Below are 21,254 nucleotides of genomic sequence, written 5' to 3' on the forward strand. Positions count from 1 at the left end.
CCCGGCGGTGGCCCTTGCTCCCGGCCTGAGGCGGGCTGTGCTCGCATCTCCCGGCGGTGGCCCTTGCTCCCGGCCTGAGGCGGGCTGTGCCCGCATCTCTGCCCCTCTTATTCCACCCTTGGGAACCCGGGGCAATGCAGCGTTTCAGAGACTAAGAGCCGGGATTCACGGGGGCACAGAACCATTGAGGCTGGAAAAGAGCTCTGCGGCCATCGAGTCACACCTGTCACCGATCATTGCCCTGTCAACCAGACCCTGCCACCGAGTGCCACGTCCGATCTGTCCTTAAACACCCTCAGGGACGGTGGCTCCCCCGCCCGAGTACTCACCCTGAGTCCTGCAGTGTTCGCAGAACCCGGTGCCACAGAATGTCCCCTGCCATGACTGTGTGTGGCGGGGGCCGAAGGTGACAGCCGCAGGAGGGGTGCCGTGGCAGCCCGTCCTGATGGAAGAGTTTACTCTGCACTTGACTGGATGCCAAGAGGCCTGCGAGGTTTGGCGGCTTCTTGCCTGGGATGTGGCTACGACCTGGCTGCTGCTGGCCGGGCACATCAGGCAAGAGCTCCAGCTCACCACAGACGCTCAATCCAGGACAAAGGCTTGCTGTTCCTGGATTTGAGAACCTGTGCCTAAATCTGTACCAGTGAGAAGAGCAGAGGATGTGTCTACCCGAAGAGCAGTTGGCAGAGGCATGTGTAGTCCGTACCCATCCAAGGGACATGTCTGTCCAGGGCCATCCCTGACAAACAGCAGTGATGGTTGTGCCTGTCCTGCTCAGTTCAGGACAGGCTCAGCCTTGCTGATTGAGTGCCTAAACTTGTTCACTACTTTTGAAAGCAAATACTTTATGATCAGGTTAAAACTCTAAGGAAAATATATCTATTGTTCATTACGGGTCATAAATAACTTAGAAATTCTGACCTCTAGAAATTTTAGAGGTTGCCCATTTGCCTTGCCTGGGAGTGCTCCCAAAGCAAGCAGCTGGTTTTCAAAATTAAATGCAACTCTGATTGTAGTCTTTCAAAGTTCATAGTGTATTTGTTGCTATTGCTTAAGCTGCAGTCATTGCTGTTTCAACAGCACTGTATTGGTATTATTTTCTGCCAAGGCCTCTTCAATAATGCATCTTAAATTTTCACTTCTCTGAAGTTTGGAGTGCAAAAATAAACTATTTCTATTTCAAAAGAGAAGCTTTAATTTATTCCCACACAATATTCCTCTAAGTACTCCTCAAGTTTGTTGAATCATATGTGATGTTTTATAGCCAAAAAGAAAACCAAAAATGTTGTTAATTAGAATTTTATGATATGTATGGCTGTACAGTGATACAAGGTTTGTTTTGAGAGCTTGTGCAGATCAAGAAAATCTCTTGCCTGTTGTCCATTCAGTCACTGGGAGTGTAATCACATGTGACAACTTTGTTTTGTATTTTGCTGGTTACATTACTGTCATTTGGTATCCTACTCAGAGAATTGTGTGGGTGGTGCTCTGGAATAAACCACAGCTTTCCTGCTTGATCTTATTCCAGTAGTTTTAAATTCAGTTATAATGGACACAGTTGTTTTTCTAATTCACATCTGGATCCTTTAAAACTCTTATTACATATGCAGTGAATGTTCTTAAGCATACTTTAATGAGAGGTAGAGGGCTTTTGCTTGGGATGTGGCCACATGTAGAAAATACAAGACTAGTAAATATTTAAGGGACATGTTTTATAGAATGAAAAAAATGTTGCTATATCCTCTGTTCCCACAAGATTGGCAGACTTTCTAAGGTTTTTTCTTTTAAATGACATATGGTAAGATCGTTTGTTCAATTGTTATTCTGAAATTTCCTGACTTATCTTGCCCTGAATTTAATAAAATCTCAGAAAATTACACACAGGCAAGTAATGTGAGATCTGGCCAATATTGAGAGATGCTAGGTGTGTCTTTCAATAGCATCCTCTGGGTCAGAAAAGGATACTTCTGAACAGTTAGTCCTCACACACACCTAGAATACACACTGACGTTACCATCCTTGGTATGTAACTGACTTTATGTACCTTGTTACCATCCTGGGAAGCTTTGCTTTCCCATTAGAAGATCAGTATTTCTTCCCCCTCCAAACCCCTCATACCCTAGCTGGTCATAGTGTCTGAAACACCATTTGCAAGCCTATGAAGAGCTGTCACTGTTTGATATTAGAAAGACAGTCGTGTCTCATTCTTGTTGGTTTAATGTGAAGAATTAATAGTTTCAATTTATTGCATGTTTTCTGAGGGTCATTTTCTTAATCTGTGTCAAGTATCTAAAGCAACTAGCATTTAAAAGTGAGAGACAATAATGTGTGTTATCACTGTCAGCCACTACAGAGAAAATGTTGGAAAATAGATCATTGAGTCATGAATGGTTTGGGCTGGAAAGGACCTTAAAGACAAACCCCTAGTTCCAGCCCCTCTGCCACAGACAGGGACACCTTTCAGTAGACCAGGTTACGCAGAGCTCCATCCAGTCTAGCCTTCAACACTTCCAAGATGTCCAAGTGTTTTCACATATACCTTTTCCAGCTCATAGAGAACTTTTATTGAGACCCAGGGAAAGCATAAGATCATGTTAGTATATATTCATTTAGCTAGACATCAAATATTTGTAATTATTTAAATTGGCTTTTTGGTTTGGTTTGGTTTGGTTTTTTTCCCCCAGATGAAAAAAGAAGAATGCAATGAGCAGGGTCATATTTGGGCTTGTCTTTGCTCAGTGGGTATATAGCATAGGCATTATGATTTAATGTGTTAACAGAGATATGAAAAAATTTAGTGGAACCTTGTTTCTTTAATCACTGCTTCAGGAGGAAGAGGTAGATCCTGACAACAGTAGAAAGATGCAGAGGCTGCTTCAAGGCACAGGAGGAGAGTGTGCCAAAGGCTTTGGAAGCAGGTGCCTGTGAATGCACAAGCATGTAGAAACCTGGGATACTACAGCCACTGGGAGTTTTTCATAAGCAGGTTTGGTTTGTAGTCTGTGACACATGGAAACACTGGAACAAAGTTTTTGTGACAGGCATTCAGTTTAAACTTGTATTTTACACCAACACACATTTCTAAAAATACCTGAACACCTATGGCTGAAGTAAAGAACATAGTCAATATTTTCTTGATTGAATTATTAATATGAATTTTAAATCAGTTACTCATTAGCTGAAAATGTGATCAATATGACTATTTTCTTGATATCTGAGCATTAAAGGGTCATTGTCATTTTCCATGTCCTGACAAAATCCACTCTGACAGATCAAGTTTTTTCCCTTAATTTAAATAGACAGTTTCATCATTATGATGCATTTTCTCTTTTTTCAGTTTAGCACTGAAATGTCTAATTCATTTACTCATGAAAATAGGCAATTATCTGTTTCTACCCCAAGAACCTTATGACTGTAATAAACTTTGTAATCAGGTTGTAATTCAGTCATAGGGATGATTATATTATTATTTGCCTTAGAGCGCTCATATGGATCATGCTCTAGGATCTGTGCATGTTTATATTTGTACAAGTCTGTGTTTTGTAAATATGTTTCCTGTGACCTTGCCCAAATCCTGCTGGCACCTCTTTTAATAATTCTCTTTTGAAGTGATTTTGTGAACCTGAAGAAATACCTTGTTGCACACCTCTGAGCTAAAATAGCAAAATTTTTGCTAGACATGCATGAAATTGCATGAAATTTAAACATTTATGACCTTGGTTCTTGGCTGCTATTGCTGCACAGGTTGGGAAAATTAAACAGGATTCAGCTGGATCCTCATGAGAGGAGATTGATGGACAAATGGGATTTATCCATCATCCCTGCTTTTCCCTAGTCAAATGGAGGATTCAGAGTAAAAGAAGGGAGAAACCTTAACAGCAAACAAGTTGGAACTGAAGCCTGTCTTAGCAATTGCAGCAGGTAATTTCCTTGGGGACTTACTGGCAGATGCCAGTAGATTATATGTATATATATATGTATTTTGGTCAAAACATGGAGTAGATTTCCAGACAAAACCACACCATCTGGTAACAGCATAAGACTGGGCATTGAAATTGAGGATGAAAAGTTTGAACTCTAGGTTGAACTGATGAGTCCAACCTAAGAATTTTTGTGATGTGACCAAATTATATTTACTCATGATTCTAAGCCTGTTCCCATTGCCCTCACTCATATATGTAGTCCTGCTCATTTCAGATACATGCAAGATTTGCTTGTTCAGTTAAGATACTACCAGCCAATTCTGAACTTCCTTGATTCACACACTTAGCCAGACTTTAGTTAAACTCCTAAACATTTGTTTTCCCTGAGTATGTATTTTAATTACTTTTGTTGTGTTTTAAATTGAATAAAATATCTGAAAATGCCTGTGCTCATAGCAGGCACATCATAATGCTCCATTAGATATTTGTATTACCCAAATAATATGGAAAGAAACCTTTTCCTAGTAAGATTTAAATTGTTGTAAGAGGAAAAAGGATGATGAAATTTGTACTTGTATTAAATTTGCACTTCCAAGCTATAATAGGACAAAGTTTAAAACAAATGTCTAACTGAATGTCTTAGATGATACTCCAGTTGGTTGTTTTTTGTGGTTTTTTTTGTTTTTTTTGTTTAGGTAGCAATTCACCTTTTTCAATTAAATTTTGTTTTGTGTAGTGGTGTCTCTAGAGGAAACACATTGAGCAAAAAATAAGAGTATTAGGCCACTTGGTGGTGTAATATGCAAAGGAAAAGCACCTTGTCATATTCAAGAGAAGGAAATTTACATAATAGACCATTTTTGTTTGCTTATTATCTGATTAAGCAAGTACAAGACATTACATGAATGGTTACTTTTTAAAGACCTTTAATTTCATGCAAGTAGTCAAGCAGATTTTGTGGGATAAGTTCTGGGTTTAGCTCAGCTCTTTCTGAAAGTGTTTGCATTCAGGGTGTTAATGGTCTCTTAGCTGGTTCAGAAATCCTGATACAGTTCTCTGTGGGAAATGTATAATTTAAAAATGGAGAGGGCCACGTGGGATCTGCAGTGTCCCCACACTGCGCAACAGCTTTGGTTTCCATCTGCTGGAGTCTGGCATCCTTCACATTCCCAACAGGTGCGGCAGCTTCTCCCCAGGTATTTGTATTTTATACACTGACTGAGGAGCTGGGAGGAGCTGTGGCATTGCAGTGCTTTGGGGGTGGCTTGAGTTGCACAGGCCAGAAAACAGAGGGAATGGCCACCAAGAGCCTTGTGCAAATGCATGGACACTTGTCCATGTGAAACACAGGGACACTTGTGCAGGGAGCACCAAAGGGAAGGCTGATGGGTGCAAGGGCATGTTGATGGGGCCTATTTATATTTCTCCGTGCAATAAGAAGAATTAAAGATCCAGCCTTCTGTCACCTTTAGTTTAAACTTCTTTAAGGAAGGTGTTTGAGCTCATCAGGATGCCACAGAGTCTGCAGAACAGTGTGTGCAGAGACTAACTTTCATATTGTATGCACTGGTGTTCATGTCAAGGGAGAAAAATGAAGATAAAAGAATCACTATAATGCTGCACTGCAAATTCTAGCAGAAATAAACAGTTTCTGTGCTAAATGGGGTCCACTAAGGAATGTCAGTGTTAGTCAAACTATTGCTCTGCAGTGGTAAAAAGAATTTTCTTTTCTGGGGGACGGAAAAAAATGAAGGAAAAAGAAAGAAGTTTCCATTCCTGTTTGATAGAAACATCAAACTTCAAGTAGAAGTGAGATCTTCACATGTTGTCTGTAAGGAGGGACTGACTCTTTTTGTTGGTACAGGGTGTGCTCTGGTGCTTCAGAAGACAGACAACACCAGTGACAGTTATCTGCTGCTTATGATGCTTGGTCTTAGGGATAATGAAATCCTGGATCACATTCTCCTGGAATACCTTCTGCACTCCACAAATTTTGGCATAAATTAGAGCAGGAATATTTTTAACTTTCTGACCACAAGCCAGGTGGCAGATAATTGATCTTCTTATGTTACACATACTGTCTCCTGAAATTTCCATGTGATTTTTTACTGACATACAAAGATGTAGTGTGGATAGGGACTCACAATTTGTAGCATGCTTCTATAGCTCCTGTGATATGCTCTGTGATTTTGTTCTCTGAGTGAAAGCTAGGAGGAGAGCAGCATAAAAAAATGTATTGAGAAGTCACTTGGCCCTTCAGATTACTGAATAGATGCAACCAAAATAATATTATTTCAATATTCAGATGTTTAGAACCTGGTGCAAACCATAAATCTCTTAGAAATCACTAAGATATTTTGGTTTAACCTTCTGCTCTTTTGTTTTGTTTTGTTCTAAACCCATGTAGTAGAATACGGTCTTTAGAAAAGATTGGCTGAGGTCAGAAAGTGACAGTTGCAGAGAAAATGAAATGAAATTCAAACTGTGAGAGATTTGTCTGGCTGGGTTGGTTTGCTAAGACTCTGAAGCATTTTTACTTCTTTCAAAGTCTGCAAATAACTACCCTGATGTAGAATGAGGGGGGATGTGAATACATTCTGTAAGGAGGAACACGGCTCCACTGTAGCCTAGTTATGTTTCTGTTTATTATACTGCACTTCTCTTGGAAGGGTTTGCTGAAAAAAATGTATGAAATGACGTCTATATGATCAATTTTTTCACCTTTAAAGTAAAAACCCTCATTTGCCTAAGGGAGGTGGGGAAGGAGTTTATGGGTTTAAGCATGGAACTGTTCAGATGGAGTCTGTTTGGTTAAAACAAAATTCCTTATGTCATTGCTCATTAATATTGTTGTAGCAAGTGTTTATGCATGAGTGTCCGAGAAGAACTGGGTGTGATCAATTCAAAATGGCCTTGTCAGACTGCATGAAGTATTTACTCTGAGATATATATAGAAATGCATGTTTTATAATTTATTCTGACAGGGTATTCATGTTGCTGCTTTAAGTATTTCTCCAAATCTTTTCACGGCAGATGATCAATTAGTGCTTTCCTTGTTCTTTCTATTAATTTAAAACATAGAAATGACAATATGGCCACTTCTTGTAGGACTTTTGTGTATCCTGTGAAATGAAATCAATCAGGTCAGTGATCTGTCTGGTTCTGTCACCAACAGGTTCTTAGAGAGCTGCCTCTTGTTGCAGTGTCTTCCTCCTCCCCACTCTGCTAGGGTCTGATAGAAGGTCAACTGAACCACAGCCCTCTGGAGGCCCTGGGGCAAGAATCAGAACCTGATCCTGGAACTGAAATGGACTTTTTATGTAGGTTTTTGTGAACTCTTCTTTCCCTTCTGTGGTCATAGTCTCCAAAGGAGACTACAAATTCTAAAAATTGCTTAATATTTTATGAAAGTTTACATAGAGTTGTGTTAGGCAATTTAAATGTGTCATGGCATGGTCAGGTCCAGGTGTTACATCCCAGTGTTGGGCATTTATTTCTTGAAGGACTTTGTCTTGTGTGCTGAGGATGAAATGATCCACTGGTGCTGAAATTTTAAGTTTTGTTTTTCATGTTTTGATATATGTTTTGACATATCTCATGTCAGGTGGTTCCACATGCTGATTGGACAAGAAGGTGTTTACACATTTATCAGTGTTTTATACTTTCTGTCCTTTTCATTCACGTCCTTGTTTTTCTATACAGGAAAGCCTGAATTTCAGTCATACTTATGCTCGTGCCAAATTTTCTTGGAACAACAAAATTGATTTTGTTTAACCTTAGAGCAAGCTAGACAGTGTTTTTACCCTAAAACCAATGTGTTTTTAGTCATATAACTTCTTGCTTTCAATGCTTTTTGTTTTGTTTTGTTTCTTTGTCTTTTAAAGGAGCAATTATTCATCCTTGTTGATACAAGCTGTAAGGTGAAAGTGTGCATTCCAGAGAGTAAATTCACAGAAAATAGAAGTATATAACCTGTTTTAAGGTAAGATGATTATTCTAGTGGATAAAATCGAACTTGTTACATTTTGAATGCTTTGTATATCCATATTTTTTTTCCCTTAAATGTCTATATTGACATATCTGAACATCAGAAGTATTTCTAAATGTGGCTTCTGATCCCAAGCTACTCCTAAACACTCTTCATAAGAAGCAGTTCAGGAAGAAGTTCTACCCATATCTTAGATGGCACTTTCAGAATCCTTGCTGCACCAGCAATATTGCTGTATTTTAGACACTCTTTAAAAGGCAAATGTTTTTCTGCTTCTTGTAGATGGTAGGTAAAAAGGGCAATGTAACTTCAGAAAAATAATTTAATATTTTTGTTTGATTTAATTGATAGTATAAATATAAGAGTCACAGTTATTCAACTGAAACCTTATATTTATTGTTACCTACCAGAATTTGTACAGAGCAACACTTCACAGTTGCTGAGTTCCACTGGAGATGAAGTGATAATCTCTGGCTGTAAATTGTAAATTGCTTTGGGATAAAAGGTACTGCATAAATGTAAATTGTTACCTTATTAAATGCAAGTGTAGCATAACATGGTTTTCAAATTACTATTGAGTATTTCTTTGCAAGTCTGATCTCTTTCTAAAGATGAAATAGCACTAGGTTTATTTAATCATAATAAAGAGTTCTTATCTAGGATATTGTAATACTTATTTTTATTGCTATAAACAAACATTATTGAGAAGAATTGCAGGATGAAATAAGATAAAGTTTACAGTGTTTTTTCTTAATGTTTTGATTGACAGTCAGGTTGCTTATTTTTTGTTTAAATTCAAATCCATGTTTTATGATAATATTTACTGAAACACTTTTTTTTGGTTTGTTTTTTTGGCTTGTTGCTGTTTTTAACTAAATGCTGAAGTCAAAATGTCATAGAATCTATTCTGGATGTGCAAAATGATTAAAGATGTTAGCATCAAAAACATTCTGAATGATTGTTTGGGGATATTTAACTGAAGTACTGATGATTACCATTTAAACGTATTTCTGTATAATTTGTATTACTTCATTTCCTTCCCCCCATTTATATGTTTGGCTTTCACTAGAGTGAAGGAAGAAAAGTTAACAAGACTGTAACTTAAATGAGAGTTTTCACCAGTAGATTGCAAGATCATTAAATTCTTATCAGTCTAATTGTAATTTTAAGAAAGTGCTAGGATCTCAATTCTACCTGACTCAATTTACCACTCATTTGAGCAACCATAAGAAGAAAAATACATGTTTACATAGCAATGACTGAAACTTGACAGGTAATGTGCTTAAAATGACCTTGTTTCACAAGGGAAGAAATGGATGAAAATAGCAAGGTTTTAAGAAAGCATCGCTTAGGAAGATGGCCATAGCTAAGCATGTCAGGACATGCTTACTATACACAGTCATGTACATGTATCTCCATGTCAGTACATGGAGCAAAACTCACAGATAATTGGAAAATTTGGATTTCTGTTAACAGTTGTGAGAAAACCATTGAGAAAAGCTCGATGAGGAAGGATATGAAAAAATAGAAAAAATCCATGAGTCTTAAACTATGATGCAAGAGGTGTTCCCACAACATGTAAAAGCTAATTTTTGTTGGACATTGAACTTGTAGCAGGCATAGCATAGTTTCATTTTGTGCTGAACTACTTTGTTCATAGTATGTACTTATATATTTTCGAGAACACTGGATGAGGTATATAAAAGATGAGAGTTTTATGCATGTGCATTTTAGCAAGTCTAATTTCACTCTCAGAGCATGTTCACATCAGGTAAACACTGTCATTCTGTGTTTTGATTTGATTCATTATTATTCTGACATAATTTGTGATGTAAAACATGGAAAGGGAATAATGCTGGTACAGCAGTAGATAATGTGGTAAAAACTAGAACATTTTGCAGAGGTGTATTGCTAAGCCAACCTCATAGCCAAGAAGGAACAGAAATCAGGAGCTTTGTGCTTGCTGTGAGTAGATGAGACAAGGTGAAGGGATATTAAGTATCTATAAAGATCTTTACCAAAGTGGTGTTTTGGTCTTGCATTGGTCCATCTGACAGAGCAGCAATGGAGACAGAAATGATATGAGCACTATTAACTCATAGTCTCTGCAGAACTTTTTCTTGGTCTGTGTTGCAGTCACATTTTTGGTTTTCTCTATTACCACAGCAGCAGCAGGAGCCCCTCTACCCTTGTTTCTAACAGATGCTTCTGTTTTAACAGCTTTCTGCCTTGTTCCCTGGTGGTCAACTACGAACTGCCATGGTGCCTTGGGGATAAACAGTGAAGGAGTACAGACAAAAGTAATAACAGCTAATTTAGAAACTCTACTCCCAGTTCAAGATACCAGTTAAGCTTGACTTGAAGAGTCAGGGTTCAGAATTCAAAAGCAGATTTGTATATGCAAATATGGCTGTGATATTTCCTCTTACTTTGCTGGAGTAGGAGGAGAAAGAACTATGTGCAATTTTGTTGTGCAATTTTTTGAGATTTTCTGCATGAAATTCTTAATGGTTTTAATATACTACAATATTTAATACTATTTCCTACATATAGTTTAGCTATTTCAGTTTGTATTTTTATATGCTATGCAATAAAGATGACATTAGTATATGCAGTAGTCCATTAAGATGCTCCATATTTAATCAGAGTTTATCAGGGGAGTTAATGTCTGAGCCAAGACACAGAGGCCCACTATGGACAGGGAGCCAGGGGAGGGTAGAACATCTCCAATTATACAGGTGCCTTGTCTTAAGTACACATTATATGCTGGGGCTGCAGGTCTGTTGAGAAAAAACAATCAAAGGAGAGGTAGAGTCTGACCCCAAATCTCACCTAAACCTTTAGTTACACTGATTTTTTTTTTATCCCTCTGATCTCACAAACTCTTTATTTTATAACAAGTATTACACTATGTTGTCTCTTCATTATTTTTGTTTTCTTTCATCTCTTGCTGAGTGTATTAATTTATTTTAGATTGTTGCTCAGTACATGATCTTGAAAGACATGTAACACTAAATATAAACAAAAAGTAACAGCCTGTTCTGTGAAATGATAATATCTGCTAAAAAATGAAGGATGAGAAGTAGAACAGCTTTATTCTACTTGATTTGAAATTATTTCCTGCTTTTATTAGTTTCCCATGTAGACAAATACAGAAATAATACAGAAAAATCTGCTAGGTAGATAAAACATAATTTCTTGGTTCATCCTGTTCTTTGGATATATAAAGATTATGTAAGTCTCTAGTCTTCAAAACTAACATGCAGATGTTCTACAGCTGCTTGTTGTTGCCTGACTCAACAATGCCTGAACAGCTTTTTACCTGCCTGGAGGTGTCATGGTGTATTTCACTGAAATGACTAAAATAATCCTTATTTTGTGATAAAACTGTAATTCATAAAGTGAGTCTAAGCATTTATTAAGGATGAAGATACCATGAAATAAACAGCTTTCTCAAAAAGGAGACAATATTTATTTACCTTAGGCTCTCTTGGTCCTGTCAATATCACTGTATTAAAGCATTTCACAAAAGTACAGCACTTCCTTAGCACAATGACATATTGAATAGTCTCCCCAGGCTATTGCAGACTGTCAGAACTTTATCATTCTATCAAGGGTGCTTATTTATACACCTCACAAACTGATCTAATAAACCAGAGTAGTTGTTTTTCTAGAGTAGATTTGGAATCAAAATCCAGTATGGATTTTAACCAGACGGTACCAGTGCTTTCACCTGGTTTACAGAGGTGAATAATTGCCTTGAATATACTTCAGGTACATTTCATTTTTTAGTAAAGAAGTTGTATGGGCTGTTCTTAAATATTGACAACATTTTTTTCTTAAATTCTTTGGCAGCTATTCAATCAAAGAATTCCGCCTGTCTTGCTGTATAGGGCACTAGATACCCACTGTTTTTACAATCATAACCAAAGGAAAAAGCACCTGGCTTAATTTGGTGAAATTAGGGAGCAAGTGTGTAAATGTGACGACCTCTTGTAGCCAACAGAGAGCTGATTAAACCTGTTCAGTTAGAGTCAGAAAGACTGCTGATAGATTACAAACCCCTTTGTTTTAGAAACAGCACTGAGCATCAGGTTTCTGATATTTTCTTTATACAGAGAAAGCTTGTTCTGTGAATATGAGATCCCAGACACTTTGTGGCCAGGATGAGTTTTGGTTTTTCTTACACCACCATCTTGACTACCATGTAAGAGAGCTGAGATCAGGTTTTACAAAGGGTAAAAATACTTGAAACCTTTTCAGTCTTGGTAGTTTGGGATTTCGCAGCCCACAGCAACATGTTCTAGAGATCCTAAGTTGATAGGAACACTTGCTGATCAGCAAGTGAGAACAGCAAAACAGGATAGATATATCTCCTCAGGAATGCTATAGGTCATAAACAGGTTAGTGCTTCCTCCTTGGAAGAGTATGGCTTAGCCCACAAGGGGAAAAAGACTATTTCACTCTTTTACAGTTAATTGTTAACACAACTCCTGAAGTATTTCAGACAAAATTCAATCAAAACTCAATTTGGTTCTAGAAATCAAGTTACTTTAGGATTACTTCAGTGCAAACAACAGAAGAATTTGAGCTATTTGTTGGCTTTCACTGTAAATAATTCTGAGTTCTGTGTTGTAGCCTTCATTTGCCAGAGTGATACAGAGCTTCAGCTACTCAAAGTTCACAAGAAATAAGATGAAGATATATTTTGTATCAGCTGTGAGAATATGCTGTTAGAGTGGCACCTGTGCAATCAGTAAGTTTTAGGAATCTGATTCAATAGCAAAATGGAGTTTATTGTTTACGTCACAAGGAAGGCCTAACCTGAGGCAGTGCAGCCAAACTTCTGAATGGTTTGTACTGTTCACTTCCAAATCTATCTGCATAAATATGCTTCCTTGCAGAATTTAGATGAATAGAAATTCCTCCTTTTTGGCTTTATTAATGTCATTTATTTTTAATAGAGGGGAAAATTGAAATAAGTTCTTTATGTGAAGTCTTTTGAGGAAAGGAATCTGGGGAAAAAACTTAAAAGTTAATTTTTTTTTAATCTTGAAATCTTGTGCTTAGTAAGTGTTTAAAAATTTCTGGCAGTCCTGTTAGTAAAAATAATTATTCACAGCCTTCTGGGTGTTGTGGATCTTTTCATTTTATATGTTCAAAAGAAAGGGGGATTCTTCCAAATCCTCAAATGTACAGAAGTACATTAATTTCATTTTCATCACATTTCTTCATTGCATTAGATTTGCATGGATTTTTAACACAGAGATTTAGCACTAGTGTGGGAAGACAAGTTCCTCCCCCCACTTTTTTTTTTTTTCTTTTTTTTCCTTTTTCTTTTTTTTTTTTTTTTCCAGGAGGGCATTTTGGGTCATTTTAGATGAAAGAAACTTCAGTTCATGCTATTATGTTGGTTGCCTGGCTCAGTTTTGGGCTGTTCTCTAGAGGACACACAAAAGAGAAAAATGTTGGCAATTATATTGAACTTTTGGGTTATTGTGTTCCTTTTCATTTTAGCATGGATTCCAGTTAACACTTTTGAATAATATTAGCTTACCTTCTCAGATTAGTCCTACTGGTTATCCTTTTGGGTGGAAGGATATTTATTAGTGGGGACTGGTTATGTAGAACTCTGCTGGTCAGTGTAACTGGAAGTGATGGATCTTGTTTGTTTGACCAGGGAATGTGGTTCCCTAAGAATACAAAAGACTCACACAATTTATCTAAATGCAAGATAACTCTGCAATTTAGAAGAATAGTTTCAGGTGCTCCAAATGTTTCTTGATGCAGAGGCTATAAGGATGTCCACCAAACAAGAATTTTTGTCATGAGACCCTTGCTTTAAAGCTCAATGTAATGTGAAAACACAGGAGGGAAGACTGGGCAATGTTTGCAGAAAAGGGAAATTCTGGTAAATTCCACTGCTAGTGAGTAGTACCTAGAATATCTGACTTATTAGAATGAGCAATTTATATCTTTTGGATGAAAGAGTTTTCCTGAAGGAAAATGCTAACGTGACCTCTCAGTTTGAATTCTTTGTTACATCTATGGCAGGTGCTATGGCAAATCACATTACTCTTTTAAAATTAATTCTTTAAACGCATTAGAATATGTTGTTGGCATTTTACATGAGTACTTAGGAAGAACATATTTTAAACCAGAGATGTAGAAATGTATGGTGTCCATAGCGAATTTGGTCAAATTTCTTCTCCCCTATTTATTTTTAGCCAAATGTAGATTTATGTTTCACTACCCTTTACTAGCCACACAACCATTTGCTGGATATTTAATGATGGGTCTGTGACTTTGGGAGTGACTGGCACACTGAGTATTCTTGATGACAACTGGTACTTCATAAATGTAGGCTATTAATAGCCAAAGAGCTTTATTACTTGTTCAGAGTTTTACTATTTCTGCTAAGAGAAGAAATTTTCATATGGGAAGACACATAAAAGCTGTTCCTTATTCACAGAAAATAGAAAATGCCTATAATATTGCTTATCTAAACATGGCTGAGATCAAACTACAGCAAATAATTTCTTGGTTTGAAGTTCCTGGTCCTTTGTTTTAGAGAGTGCACTTGCTCTCCTACTTTCTCTCAGGGATGTATTACCATGCCTTTCTTCCTGTGCCCTTGACTTTCCAGCCGCCTACTTTTTTTTTTTTTTTTTTGCCTCTGGCTGCTTCAAGTTGCCTTTATATAGCTGGATTGACTGCCAAAAATCTTCAGGCTGATTTTAGCATTGAAAAGTGAAGAAAAACCTCAGTCCACCTGGCCCAATTCCTAGAACTTTAGGGCTGTTGGGAGTGGTGGCTGCCTTTCTTGGCTGTTACCAGAAAGAAAGACCTGCTCTTATAATGTCACATGTCTCCTGTACCTGCCAGCCTGCAGACAGTTTAGACCACCACTAGGTCAATTCCACCTCCTAGAGAGCTGCCTGATCTTCAGCAGTTTATCCATGAGGCCATTGAAGAGCTCAAATGTCTGTTCATGCACCTAAGGACCATGGGAAGATGACTGGGAGCCTTTTGTGTGCAGAGAATGTCAGGATTGTGCTATCCTCTTTTTGACTCATTTCATTTGAGAATAATATTCCGCATTTAGGTCAGCATTGGTTCTCCCGAAATGCTGAGATTTGGATATAAATGCAAGGATATCTGACATGATTTCAATTTTTAAAATATAGGAACTACTGCTTCTAAGTAGAACTGAAGATCCACATTTCATTGTCTTAGTTCACAGTTAGATGCACGTTTTCTTAGTAGTTGGGAAAATATACTTTGTGGCTCTATATTCACACACTATCATCTAGAATTCACCATTTCTTATTCTTTGTGATATCAGGCCAAATTAGCAGTGTGTTGGATCTCATCTTCATGTGACAACTCTCAGATATTTTTTATGGATTTTGATATCCCTAGTTCTATTGTTTTGCTTCAGTTAACATTATAACAATAATGTTATATTATGCAAATATATTTTATACAATAATATACAACAAGGTTGTCTGTCTGATGTGTGTTCTGGCAGCTTCTTTGTCATTATATAAGTCAAGGGTCACTGTTCTAGGTGTTATAATTACCCACAGAAAAATGGTCCTTATCCAAAATATCCTGCCATCTAAATGCAAACCAGAGTGGAGCTACAACTTTTATATTTTGAGCTGTTATTGCTCAGAATATTTTCCTGTACCTTTACCTAATTGTATTTTCAGTGATTCATAATATGATTTACATCAGCTCCCAGTAGAAATCTAAAGCTTTTAACATGTAGATGGCTTCGTTTGTACATAGATTTATGCTTGTGTGATCTGTCATGTGCCTGGGTTAAAAATAAATGAAATACAGAGTAAATAGAAAGTGCAGCCCTGCATGGAGTTGCTGTTGTGTTTATGTGCAGTGAGACAGGTGCTTTCAGGGGACCACCAGTTCCCTGAGACTGTCACTGTGCCCAGCAGATCCGTGATTTCTGAGGAGCAATTAATATGTTCATTTTGTGCTTATACAGATTAAAGAGTTTAGAGTGATGGGGCAGAACCTTGATGAGGTGGACTAGGTCTGAGCTGGGGTGTTACAGTATTTACCAGCCAATGACTTGGTGTCTCCTATCTTAGACATTTCTGGGAGAACAAAAGCGTGTCAGTGTTTTATTTACATTGTTTATATTCTTTTGGAATATCACGTCAGCCTTTTTTTGATGCGATTCCTCTGAGGTAATTTGAACCTTTATTTTAATTATTTAATTATTTTGGACTTTTTGTTTAAATTTTTTCTTTCTCCCCAGTGCTAATTATTGATGCTTTATTCCTAGCTATTATATACTTCACAGTGAAGTAGTCATTGAAAAATTATTTCATGTAATGAAGACAACAATGAAGCTCTAGTGAGATATGAATATTTAATGAAGGGAGAGTGTTGCAATTCAGATAAACATAATGCGTGATTTTATGTACATGAGAAGTGAATATGGTCTTGTTTATATATTTGCTGTCATATAAACCAGTAAAAATACTAGCTTTAAAAAGAGTGGGTAATTTTTAACTAAATAAGTGCAAAGTATGTGCATAGTCAGTAATTGCTATTCTCATCATAGCAGCAAAGTTAAAATATGTAGTATTACTTTGGGGATGCTGTTTTGAATGAAGGAATGCTGTGTTTCAAGGCTAGTGGAAAGTATGATTAATGCTGTAGAAATGAAGTATTTTGATGTTTTTATGTGTGGAGTTACTGCCATACCACTATAAAGACTTAGTCCTGGGTTGTAAATGAGCTTGAGCTCTACAGTTCCTTGTATGAAATCCTTAAAGGTCATGTCCCTTTTAGAAGTTTTATTTCTAAAAGTAATGGAGCAGAAATAGCTTCCTATTTCAACTCTTTCTGGCAGAGGCAAATGCTGGATGCAGATGCAGCTGGGTTCCATGGCAGTTCTGTTTTTACTGACACAGTTTGCTCTGGGGTTTTCCTCCTGATGCCTGCCCTGATTAGTTGCTGGTTTACAACTGCTGCCCCAGCTTCTTTCAAGCAGGTGGCTGTGTACAGCTGATGTGGAGAAATGACAAATGAAGTTTCAGTTTAAACAGTGGCGTTTTATGAAGCGATCTGCTGGTTTCTGGGTTTCTTCCCTTTGGGAAGAATGATGGAATCATTGAAAATTAACTTTCTATCCAAAAGGAAGGGTCACACTTTGAGCTAATTTGTACTGGAAGGCTTTTAGTGCAGCAAGGTTCTGATGAAATCAGAATGAGGTGATCCAGTGATAAGAGATTTGCAATCCAAAAGCACAAGGTAGAAAACAAAAGATAATGACACTGTCATTAAATTACCTGAAATTAAATTAAAGAAGTAGTTAAATTGAAGGGTTTTATGAGAAAGCAAGAACAGGAATGCAGTTAGGAATAGAAGACCAGTGGAGCGTGGCTTTGGACTGGAAGCAAGACCACGATTAACTACCTGAGATGAGGCGGTACAGAAAATTGACTTGCTCATTCCTTGTTCTTAGTGATTTTTTTTTTCTGAGAAGCTGTTGTGAATAACTATACATTTGTCAATCACACAATTTGTTTGGAGAGATTACAGTGATATTTCATAGTGATATCTTCTAATTTTTATCAAACTTATAAAAATTCACATTTAATGCTGAAAATGAAGCAGGTAGCAATTGAAAAGAAGTATTTCTTGAAAGAAGCAAGTCATTCGGGACACCAGATGAGAACAGTGGTGTGTTGCAATCTTTCTTTTTTCCTGTGAAAGATGTTGGGAATCTTCACCACAGTGGGGTAGTTCAAAGTCCCAGTTTATAAAGCTATTGTTTGCAATGCAAATGTGGAAACCAACCTTGTCAGTTTTCACTCCAGTTCTGCTCTGCAGCATAGAATCCAGGAGAGCTTTGGAAACCCACAGCTAACATTGTAATGGTGTATGGCTTTACCACAGTGTGAATTCCTTTTAATGTCAGTTTCTCTATGGGGGATTAGCCACCACAGATGTCACAGATCCTGGGAATATCTTCCATGATAAAAAAAGGAAGGCTGGCATCTCAACTGTCATTTAATAATCTACAGACTCGTTAATTTATGTTTTATGATATTTGATACTTACAGATACAACAAACCTGTTCTTCAAGTGCTTGCTGGTTTGATTGCAAAATGTGTGTTAATTTATGTTCTTCTAGAACAGCTAGATTATAAAATGCCATGTTATTTTTGCTTTGAACTTTTTAACATACCAGTGGATAAATCAGGAGTGCTGATTTTCCCATTATATATGTATATATATAATTGGGTATATATGCAAGCCTCTTTGACTAGTAACTTCTCCCTGCTTTTTCTCTCTTTGCCCTGTATAGTATTAGACTAAAATGCTGGTTAAGGTCAAAACAAGTTTATGCCAGTTAAAAACAGCCATATGGAAAGTTCCAGCCCTGAGCCCCATAAGCTATGAGGGAGGAATTTATGGCCTCGCAATGCTCCCAGTGCTTCTCTTTAATTAACTACTCTAAGCATCCTAAAATTCTCAACAGCAATCTGCCTGACAACAGGGAGCCCTCTAGATCTGTATATAGTAGTAATCACTCTGCACAACAGTATCCTATATAGATGAGTATATCAGGTGTTCTGTGACCTCCAGGAAACTGGCACTCTTCTTTGTTCTGCACTGAAGATGTGAAAAATAAGTTTGTTCAATTGTTTTGCTGTTGTTTAAGGAAAGCATATCCCACATACTACTTGACTAATTTTACTTGTAGAAGCATGTTTGTTTCTCTGTTTTTAAGAATCTGTCAAAAAGACAGAATTCCACAATCCTTTTGGGAGTGTAAACACATGTATTTCTCTTTTATGAAATGCTTTTCTTTTCTATTGAGTTTCCATTTTCTTGCTTCAAAAGAAGGACACTTAGATATCCTCTGGAGGAAGAGAGACAAGTGTGACACAAGACAGTATTTAATCCTGTCAAAAAGGAGGTGTTCAAGATCTGTGATTTGGCTTCATTTATATCTGTTCTTTTATTAAAAATGACTGGTTCTTGTTATGATTCAGTTCTCCATGTATTGATACCTGCAAACTTTATCAGTATTTCTGTATTTTCTTCTCTGTCAGTGTTTAAAACATGAAAAACCACTGACCACAGATTCATCTCATCTTAGTAATGACTCATTTTTTAATTCACTTGTGTTTGCCTATTTAGTTCTGATTATTAATTGGAATTAAGAACAGTTATTTATCAAAAACCTTACAGCAATTGAAGTGCTCTATGTCTGTGCCTCCCATCTTCATCAACTAAGTTTTCATTGAAAAAAAGAGACTAAGTAAATCTCATGTAACCTTTAGGATTTCTTTCAAGTTGCCTTTGATTAGGAGATATTTATGCCCTGTAAACTTCTAAAAATTTTCTTCATTCAAATCTTTAAAATTCTGATAAAAGCTCTTTTGTAATAATGACAAGTATTATTAGGCATGAGGCAGTGTCCTACAGTTGTAATTTATTTTTATAATGATTTATATGCAGGAACTTTAGTGTACTGTGGGTATGTCCAAACTGGCTATCCTGGGACACTAATTCCCTCACAGAACTTAGGGGAAGCTGTAGCACTTGCTGAGGTTTTAGGTAAATATTTTCAGGATTAACTTGTACTGTACTTTGTGCTAGTAGATAATCTGCTTCCAAACTAACCAATTTAGAGCAACATTGGGCATGAGATGTATTGGGCATGCATACATGCAGAGATTGTATTAGGAATGTGTCTAAAGGGTGTAAGTTTTGGGGACAGTTACAAAAAGGTACAAAAAATAAAGCTCCTTGATAATTGAAATCCTAATGTGTGGTTGCTACAGTGGAACTAAAAATAATGACATTTACTTCTATGAAATAATGTTACTGTCTTTGGTTCCAAGTTTCAGTTTTCTTACTGTCAGAGGTAAGTACTGATCAATTCATTATTGTGGAAAAAAAGCCTGGGAATAGTATGGCTTTTGGAAGGTTTAGGTATATTGCTTTTCATCTTATTGGGTGAGAAAATGATTTTTGTTTAGAGATGGGTAAAAAACTGTGTCTGAGTTGCAATTCATGTTACTTTAAAATCTTTGTCTTGTTAGCTTGTATTTCTTTCCTTTTGAAGATAAATCCCAAATCATCTGCTTGTTTCCTCTTTACCTCTGTGCTGACCCTGTCATTACACTGATGAACCCCTGATGTATTTGTTATCTTTTTGATACTGGCCAGAATGGGTCAGGGTCTCAGGTGAGGATGGAACCATAGAATCATAAACCATCTCTATCTGAAGTGACCCAAAAGCATCGTCAAGTCCAACTCCCTGCTCCTCACAGGGCTACCTAAATATGTATGAGAGAATTTCTGAAGCTACAAAGGCAGTTAGACATCTGACTAAAAATCAGTATTAACTGAATACTTCACTCTCTTTCTACCTTTGAAAATCTCACTGTATAATAATATTTCCCTCTGGAGCTGTCTGAATAAGAAAGATAACAGATGTCTATGTATTGTGATTGCTTACCCAAGACATTGCTGTGTAAATCTAGTAAGTGAGGATCAAGATACTTTGTGATATGCTGTAGCATGTCAAAACAGTGGCTAAATCTTTTCACTGAAGTGGTGATTAAGAAATTTATATTTAATCCAAATAGTCCCCAAGTGCCACTACAAAGAAGTAAGACTTAATTGCATTATTGTTTGTGACATATATTGTATGCAGTACAAGTCAGAATAACATGCATTGTATAAAGATTTTCAGTATCAGCTTTATTAACTGAGAGTTGAAAAATTCTGCTGTATTAACATGATAAATACATTTCTTCTTTCCGAACTTCCATGTACTTTGACTTAACAGTGACTCTAACAAGGGTGGCCTTAGTAGAAGGGCTATTTAGCTGGTTTCCAAACTTCCAAGTATATATAACCACTGTTTCTGCTTACTTCAACAAAGAAGTAGGACAGGTTCAGTAAAACATGGAGTGACTAAGGAAAATGAAAAATGCAGACTGGTTGTAAAAACAGAAATTTGGTAAAGTGTTCCCATGTTCCAGTGCCAGTGGCTTTCAATGAAACATTTCCACCTGTAAGCCTATATTTCTTAGCAAAGTGAGATTGAGCCACATCGACACTTCAAAATGTTGGTGCCTTTGTAGCCCCTATATGTGTACTTGAGTTAGCTTTAATCTTCAGTAGCAGTAGAGGCAAGCATGCCATGTATAGAGTTCCAGCAAGGAGCAGCAGCCAAAGTGTGTGTCTATTAAATGGATTATATCTCATTTTGTAGTCCTCAATATAGTTAGTGCCAGGTGACTTCAGCAATGTTTTTAACTGGGCCCATGAGATTAAGTTTAGCA

The 21,254-nt window shown here is 37.0% G+C and overlaps 1 protein-coding gene across 1 annotated transcript in view; it reads left to right on the top strand.

Annotated features, from left to right (window-relative positions):
- NKD1 (NKD inhibitor of Wnt signaling pathway 1) overlaps positions 1 to 21,254 on the top strand; it is a 263,749-nt gene that overhangs the window by 633 nt on the left and 241,862 nt on the right. Inside the window, exons 2-5 of the mRNA XM_086847543.1 lie at positions 31 to 689; positions 2,830 to 2,986; positions 7,099 to 7,243; positions 7,808 to 7,905. The gene's annotated coding sequence lies outside the window, so the exon portion shown is untranslated. The remainder of the gene's footprint in view (positions 1 to 30; positions 690 to 2,829; positions 2,987 to 7,098; positions 7,244 to 7,807; positions 7,906 to 21,254) is intronic.

The sequence above is a fragment of the Cyanistes caeruleus genome, chromosome 12 (assembly GCF_971803275.1).
Source record: "Cyanistes caeruleus chromosome 12, bCyaCae1.hap1.1, whole genome shotgun sequence".
NCBI lineage: Eukaryota > Metazoa > Chordata > Aves > Passeriformes > Paridae > Cyanistes > Cyanistes caeruleus.